The sequence below is a fragment of the Sminthopsis crassicaudata genome, chromosome 2 (assembly GCF_048593235.1).
Source record: "Sminthopsis crassicaudata isolate SCR6 chromosome 2, ASM4859323v1, whole genome shotgun sequence".
Taxonomy (NCBI): Eukaryota; Metazoa; Chordata; class Mammalia; order Dasyuromorphia; family Dasyuridae; genus Sminthopsis; species Sminthopsis crassicaudata.
This window is the reverse complement of record NC_133618.1, coordinates 510,360,812-510,369,203: the sequence shown is the minus strand read 5'-3', so window position 1 is coordinate 510,369,203 and position 8,392 is coordinate 510,360,812.

Below are 8,392 nucleotides of genomic sequence, written 5' to 3'. Positions count from 1 at the left end.
CAGAAAAAGCATTTGATAAAACATAACCTCCATTCCTACTAAAAACACTTGAGACTATAAGAATAAAGGGACTATTCCTTAAAGTAGTCAGGAGCATATATTTAAAACCATCAGTAAGCATCATATGTAATGGGGATAAACTGGAACCTTTTCCAGTAAGATCAGGAGTGAAACAAGGTTGCCCACTATCACCATTGCTATTCAATATTGTATTAGAAATGCTAGCCTCAGCAATAAGAGTCGAGAAAGAGATTAAAGGAATTAGAGTAGATAATGAGGAAATCAAACTGTCACTCTTTGCTGATGATATGATAGTATACTTAGAGAACCCCAGAGATTCTAATAAAAAGTTGTTAGAAATAATTCACAATTTTAGCAAAGTTGCTGGATACAAAATAAATCCATATAAATCCTCAGTATTTTTATACATTACCAACAAAATCCAACAGCAAGACATACAAAAAGAAATTCCATTCAAAACAGCTGTCAAGAGTGTAAAATATTTGGGAATCCATCTACCAAAGAAAAGTCAGGAATTATGTGATCAAAATTACGAAACACTTGCCACAAAAATAAAGTCAGATTTAAATAATTAGAAAGATATTAAGTGCTCTTGGATAGGCCGAGTGAATATAATAAAGATGACAATACTCCCTAAACTAATCTATTTATTTAGTGCTATACCAATCAGACTCCTAAGAAACTGTTTTAATGAGCTAGAAAAAATAACAGCAAAATTCATATGGAAGAACAAAAGGTCGAGAATTTCAAGGGAATTAATGAAAAAAAAATCAAATGAAGGTGGTCTAGCTGTACCTGATCTAAAGCTATAATATAAAGCAGCAGTCACCAAAACCATTTGGTATTGGCTAAAAAATAGACTAATTGATCAGTGGAATAGGTTAGGTTCATAGGACAAGATAGTGAATAAAAATAGCAATTTAGTGTTTGACAAACCCAAAGATCCCAAGTTTTGGGATAAGAATTCATTATTTGACAAAAGCTGCTGGGAAAACTGGAAATTAGTATGGCAGAAATTAGCTATGGACCCATACTTAACATCATATACCAAGATAAGATCAAAATAGGTCCATGATTTAGGCATAAATAGATTAGCGGAACATAGGATAGTTTACCTCTCAGACTTGTGGAGGAGGAAGGAATTTGTGACTAAAGGAGAACTAGAGATCATTATTGATCACAAAATAGAAAATTTTTATTACATCAAATTAAAAAGCTTTTATACAAACAAAACTAATGCAAACAAGATTAGAAGGAAAGTAACAAATTGGGAAAATATTTTTAAAGTTAAAGGTTCTGATAAAGGCCTCATTTCCAAAATATATAGAGAACTGACTCTAATTTATAAGAAATCAAACCATTCTCCAATTGATAAATGGTCAAAGGATATGAACAGACAATTTTCAGATGATGAAATTGAAACTATTTCCACTCATATGAAAGAGTATTCCAAATCACTACTGATCAGAGAAATACAAATTAAGACAGCTCTGAGATACCACTACACACCTGTCACAATGGCTAAGATGACAGGAGAAAATAATGAAATGAGTGTGGCAATGGAGAACAAAGAATATTCCAACTCTTCTACTTCAACCAGTAATCTGAAGAGAATCAATGCAAGAGCTGCCAGAACTGAAAAAGGAAGCCAGGGAGACTGTGTCATCTGAGGTAAGTCAAATTTCAGTAATAACTAAAATATGGAAAGAGTGGAAGAGTAGGATAAAGGGTAGCTTATTGCATATGGAACAGATTCTGTACATTACAGTTGGTAGAAAAGGTTAGGAGCAAGCAGGAGGTAGAAGTTTCCTTGTGCTAGCCTAGATGGAAATTCTTTCTTTGGGGCAAATGGAAGATACCTAGCTTCCCTCTTGCCACCTTCCCTCAAAGAACATGCTGCACCCAGCAGGAAATGGAAAGCACAAGGAACAGTCAGAATAATTTTTGACTCTTCTCACCTGCGGAGGCTGGTATGAGGTAGCACCTCTATTGTGCAACATTAATTTCCTTCTGTTTCAACTTCCTTTCCTCCTCAGCATATTGCCCTCTCCTAAAACTCCTTTAAGATTATTAAAATGGAACATAACTATCCAAAGATCTTCAAACATTTTAACTCTTCTTGGTAACCCTTAAAAATTTCAGAATTCTGAAAAAGAATTTTTTCATTATCTCCTATTAACATATAAATAATTAATCTCCACCTACTCCCCCTCAATTATATAAATATATTTACTTTTTTAAAGTTATTTTGACACCTGCATTTTCTTTATCTACTCAGATCTGATTTATTCATCAAAAATGTTCAGAAATCCTCTATTTTTAAGGGCCTATTTTTTTCTCCCTATAGAATTAAACTTGGTTTTGCTATGTAGAATTATATGTAGGGGAAATGGTAGAATGGAAAGTGCCAAGAAAATTATTAGTGGAAAGGTACCTTGAAATGTTCCTGGCACTGCTTTATTTAATCCTTTTGGCCAATACAATCAGAAGAACAGCAAAGTTATATAAATGTTATAAAGATCCTCGGATGAGAACATATGACCTAAGTAGATTTAAAGCTGAGAAAATATTTTATGTTAAAGAGGAACTTTTGTAACAAAGCAAGAGCTTTGAAAACCTAAGACTTTCCTGCTCCAGTATAAGTTCTTACATTTGTGTTCCAAGATTATGTAATTAAAGACAATTTAGGACATTTGATTGAACAGAGAAACATTGGGTAAGACTGAGGAGCTGGAAAGAAAGTAGTTCTAAGAGGTTCTTAAGGTTGGGGTGAGGAGCAGGGTGAGAGACTAAGCAAGGATCTGGTAGAGAAAGAAAAGCAACAAAAGAATTAGGCATAAGAGTCTCTCATGGCTTCCACTTTTGCTACCATATAGGTCACCATATAAACTTACATATACAAGAATTTTGTCAGACTGCCCTAGCCAGCAAGAGACATCATACTTCTTGGTGATTTTTTTCTAAGATGCATCTTATAATCTTTATGCATAGATTTGGCCAAGTTACTCTTCTGTTCAAATACCTTTAACAAATTTTTATTGCCTACTCTGTAAAGTTCAAACTCCTATATTGGACACTCATGATCTTCCACAATCCAACATCACCCTACCTAACTGCCATCACTGACTTGCTTAGGCCCTAAGCTCTGGTTCTATCTATATTACATTGCCATCCCACTCCCTGCACTTCTCACAACTCTCTTTTTCCTATGTGGGAACTAGGCTGAGAAAGACAGCTAATATTTATTAAGCACTTACTGTATACAAGACACTAAAATTGGTACTGAAATTAAAAAGACAAAGGCAAAACAATTCCTGCCTTCAAGAAATTTGAATTCTAGTCAAGTATGCATTATGAATTAACCAAATATTATCAATCAATTAATTAATCAATATCATATAAATATAAACTTCTGTTTAGTAGTTTAAAGTTCTTCATTAATTGGCCTCAACTTACTGCAATTACTTCTTTTATATACACTACAATCCAGCCAAATTGACCTTACTATATAAGAATACAGGGCACTCCATCTCCTGTCTCTATGCCTTTGCATTGACTGCTTCCTTTGTGTGTGTGTGTGTGTATGTGTGTGTGTTCGTGTGTGTGTTTGCATGTGCACGCATGCCCATGTTTGTAAATTCTTAATCATGGAGATTAACAATTGCTACAAATCGATCTTGATTAATTATTTTGTCAGTTGTCTTGATTTAAGAAAGTAATAAAGTGTTACTAGTGCAGATTAAATTTAAAATTTCATTGAACATACTCCCCTTCCCCCCATTCCTTCAAAGTCTGTTTAAGCATTTTCCAGTACACTTCTGGATCTAACTAGCAGGGCCTGATCCCTCCTCCCTCCCTCTCTCCCTCTCTCCCTCTCTCTCTCTCTCTCTCTCTCTCTCTCTCTCTCTCTCTCTCTCTCTCTCTCTCTCTCTCTCTTACAAAATAATTAATCAATATCGATTTGTAGCAATTGTTAATCTCCATGATAGAAAAGCTCATACTGAAAATTTAACAATCAGCAATCATGAACCATTTCGAGTTGGCTCCAGCATGTTCCTATTTAGAACTGTTGGCTAAACATAACTAAGTACCTAAGGATACTGAGCAAAATAAGAATTTAACTAGGGGAGAGCAGGCATTCAAAGTTGTAAAATTGGAAGACAGAAAGAGAATCAGTAAACAACAAAGTTGCAACATGCAAAACAGATAATGCTCAAATTCAATATGCCCTATTTTAACAATTGCCTGCACAACCCATAGGGTAATGTCACATCCAGTATTTGAAGACAAAAAAATTTTATTTAAGGATTTATTACTCCTCTGTCCTGGTCATTTGGTCCAATCATTCTGGATGGTATAATCAGGATATAGGACAAGAAAAGCAGAGCAAAGCACAAGGAGTCTGTCCGCTGACGTATACTGTTATCAGGTCCAGTTTTGCATCATATATTCTTGACCTATGTTTGATAACTGACCAGGCAAGTATGTGTTGTCCATGTAGGTAAATGTGTTCCCATGGATCTGCCCAGGTGTGTCTCATAGGAAGGCATGAATAGATATCTTCATAGTCTCCTTCACTCACTCTTCTCCAAGAGACTTTGATTTATTCCAGAAGGAGAACAGGAGATTAATGAGGCTGGCCACTCTACTCTCCTCACATAAAGAGTGCTGGATTAGAATTATATATTCATTCCCTAAATACTGTTAGTTTAGGAGAAATATTTTTCAGTTTCAGGTCACTCTTTTCAGCATTATTCCTTTAGAAGAAAGATAGTGTTCTAAGTTTTATAGCCAAAGTCTTGACTATCTTACCATCAAATGCCAGTTACACAAAGACACATAATCAATAGCAAATAACCCTGATTATACAAAAATCATAGAAGCTATATAGAGTAGAATGTTCAAGACAATACAGAGAGTAAAGAAGTTCTCTCAGGTCAATAAAAAGAAAAGGAAAGAGAGAAAAAGTGAGAGAGAGAAAAAAAGAAGAGAAGAGAAGAGAAGAGAAGAGAAGAGAAGAGAAGAGAAGAGAAGAGAAGAGAAGAGAAGAGAAGAGAAGAGAAGAGAAGAGAAGAGAAGAGAAGAGAAGAGAAGAGAAGAGAAGAAAGGAGACAGACAGACACAGAGAGAGAGACAGAGAAACAAAAAGACATACAGAGAAGGGGAGGGAGAGAAGGAAAAGGAGGAGGAGGAAGGAAGGGAGGGAGGAAGGGAAGAAAGGAAGAAGGAAAGGAAGGAGGGGGAGAGAGAGAGAGAGCATGACAAATTGTGAACAAGGTCATATTAGAGATTTTAAAGGGGGAGGGAAAGTGTGTCATCTCCTTTAAATGCCAGCTTCTTCCAGGAGTCTTTCATCCCTTTCTTCTGGAACCTCTCCCTGAAGAAATTCTGGAACAACATATTTTTTAGATTGAAGCTGTAAGTCAGAAGAAAAATTAACTCTTCTATTTCAAGCTCTTACCAACTTGGCCCCTCATGTAGGCATGGAGCATTGAGTAATGAATTTCTACAGTGATGAGAGTCTTATACTATTTGGTGTTCAAATCTCTGCTTACATTTGTAAATAATAGATAGATAAATAAAGAATATTTGTTTGTATAATAATAAAATATTTTAACAGCTGACATTTACATAGAATTTATTATTTGCCAGACACTATGCATACGTGTTGTATAAATATTATTTCATTTGTATGTATGTATGTATTATATATGTATACTTTTCAGTAGTTAGCAAAGTGCCTAGCATTTAGTAAAGGGCTTTAGAATGAGTGAATTTATTAACTAATATTGATTATGAGCTAGACACTATAATAACTAGAGACCTAGGGACAAATGTGACACTGTCCTTAAAAATCTCCTCAAGGAGCTTATATTTTATAGGGGACAACAACACATATATATATAAGTACATAAAAATAAGTGTTTAGGTATATATATAAGCACTTATCTTGTGTGTTTATACATCACACATATACATGTATAGTATTTGTGTGTTATATGTACATGTGTCTTGTGCATATGTGTGTTATTATATGTACACATGTGTATATATTATATTATATGTATGTTGAATACACACGTGTATGAATAGGAAGAAGTTCATCCTAACTTTCCCACAGCTACTCCAAAAAAGATCAATAAAAACCACCAGACCAAGTAGTGATTGAGAGGTTTCAGAATCAATGTGTAAAGCAAATATAGGTGAAATCTCTTATACACAAATTCATAATAATCTGAAGTATCTAACCCTATGCCCATGTTGCAAAGCATGTGGAAGTTCCATTAGCTATGACTTACCAGGAATACTCCCCCTCCATGACACGCAAGAATCTTAGTTACCTCCTCCAGAAAACTGAGGGCTTGAACAAGATGATCCTCAAAGTCTCTTATTGGCTATGTTGTTGCTACTGATTCTATGCAATAATTTCTTCCTAATGACAAAAAAATGGGAAGAGATAGGGAAGGCCAAGGAAGCAAGATGAATTGTTAGGTATTTTTACATTCTATCCTATCATTGTCACACAGAAGATATGGACCGATTCCTGCCCTAACCTTAAGCCTTCATCTCCATAACCAGTTAGAAAACTCGTTTCATCTTTTCTGACTGTATTATAAATGCTAAACCAATCCCAGGGCACATGGCAGCTCCCAGCCACATCATCATTTATTCTGTCATACACTTATCCATGTATTATATTTTCATCCTTGACTCTAGGCTAGGCCAAAGTAGAGAAGGGGGGAATCAAGCAAAAAATTTTGGACCATAGTAAAAGCCTAAGACTTAACAAGGAAAGCCTTACTAACATGCCACAGGTGAATTACAACTCTTCCTTCTCTCCAAGTTCTTTCTAGGAATAGAGTTCCATGGGACAGAAACATAAACACAACTATCTCCATTCCTCTTTGTCTTAAGTGGAAAGAATTTTCCTCTGTAATGATGGCAAATTCTATTCATCAGATCACACTTTGTCTCCACATATGTATATAAGTAAATGAAAAAGTTAGAGAGGACCCAATGGCTTTCAACTGTGTGATATTGAACCTTGAGACTATTCCTAGAGATCCTTACCTCTTTAAAAATCCAAGATTAATTGTCCTGGTGTACAGCTATATAAGTAATAGATAAGAATCAAGAAGCTGTGAGTCTTTAGCATTTTGGGAGGTTCCAGTTAAACCATTTTCAAATAGTCTTGCAAAGCAAGTACTTCAAGTGGGGGGAGTTAGCTTAGGGCAATTTTAATTTTTCTTTTATTCTACAAACCATCCTCCAGTGTCCCTTTCCTTCTCCCTTTCTTGATATAGTCCTTTTTTCTTTTCTTATCTTCTTCTAACAGTTAATTTGTAAAGGTTGAGATGGAGAGTACAATGGACTCAGGTGAAAGATTTAAGAAAATGTCTGGAAGGGCTAAGTAATGGGCCTATGGAATTTAAATTATATAGATAATGGGATGGATAAGAGTTTAGAAGGAGATCCAGTGTAAAAGATCAAATGGGAGAATGTATGAAAGAATAAGGAATAGAGAAGGGGATGAGGTTGAAGAATCATAGAATTTGAAAGTTGAAAAGTATATTGGCAGCTATGAACCAAACCATAAAAGGAAAGCATCCTCATAATAAGAACCTCATTAAGTGATCATGCAGACTGCTTGAAGACTCCAAAAAGGGGAATATGAAGAGTGTCATGAGATAGGAATTGTATGAAGATATAGAGAAATTGGAAGGGGGAGCTAGGTAGTGCAGTATATAGAACACTGGGGCTGGAATATGGAAAACCTGAGTTCAAATCCAGCCTTAAATTTCAATTACAAAGAAATTCCAGTTACAAAGAAGGAAATTTGTATTTATGTAAAACATTTGTATCTGATGTTCTATAACCAAATGATTATGCTTAAAGTGGGAGTTGAGAATCCTTATAAGAAGAGGTTGAAGGAGTTCAAGAAATTACTGCTCAGGCTCTAAGAATATGTTACTTAAAAAAATGAAACTTCATTATAAAAAGAAGAAAGTAAAAAAGATCTAAAGGGATCAATGAAAGACTTGACCTTTAATAAAAAGTTGGGAAGAGATAGATTAAAAAATAGATTGAAGGTTAGAATAGTGAATATTAGAAAGGGGAATAACAATCGGAGAGGATCATAAACTGCAGGGTGACTGAGCTATTTCTACACACATTATGCCAATAGTTTGTCAGAAAATCTTCTACCAAATCAGGAAAGGTTTCATATTCATTACTAGGACATTTACTGACTACTATTGCCCAAGTTTCTATATAGTTATCTAGTTCTAGGGCAATCTTTTTTATCCATGTCCTGCTATTCCTTAGTCAATCTTTGTCCTACTTTCCCTAATACCATGTAGGAAACAGATAA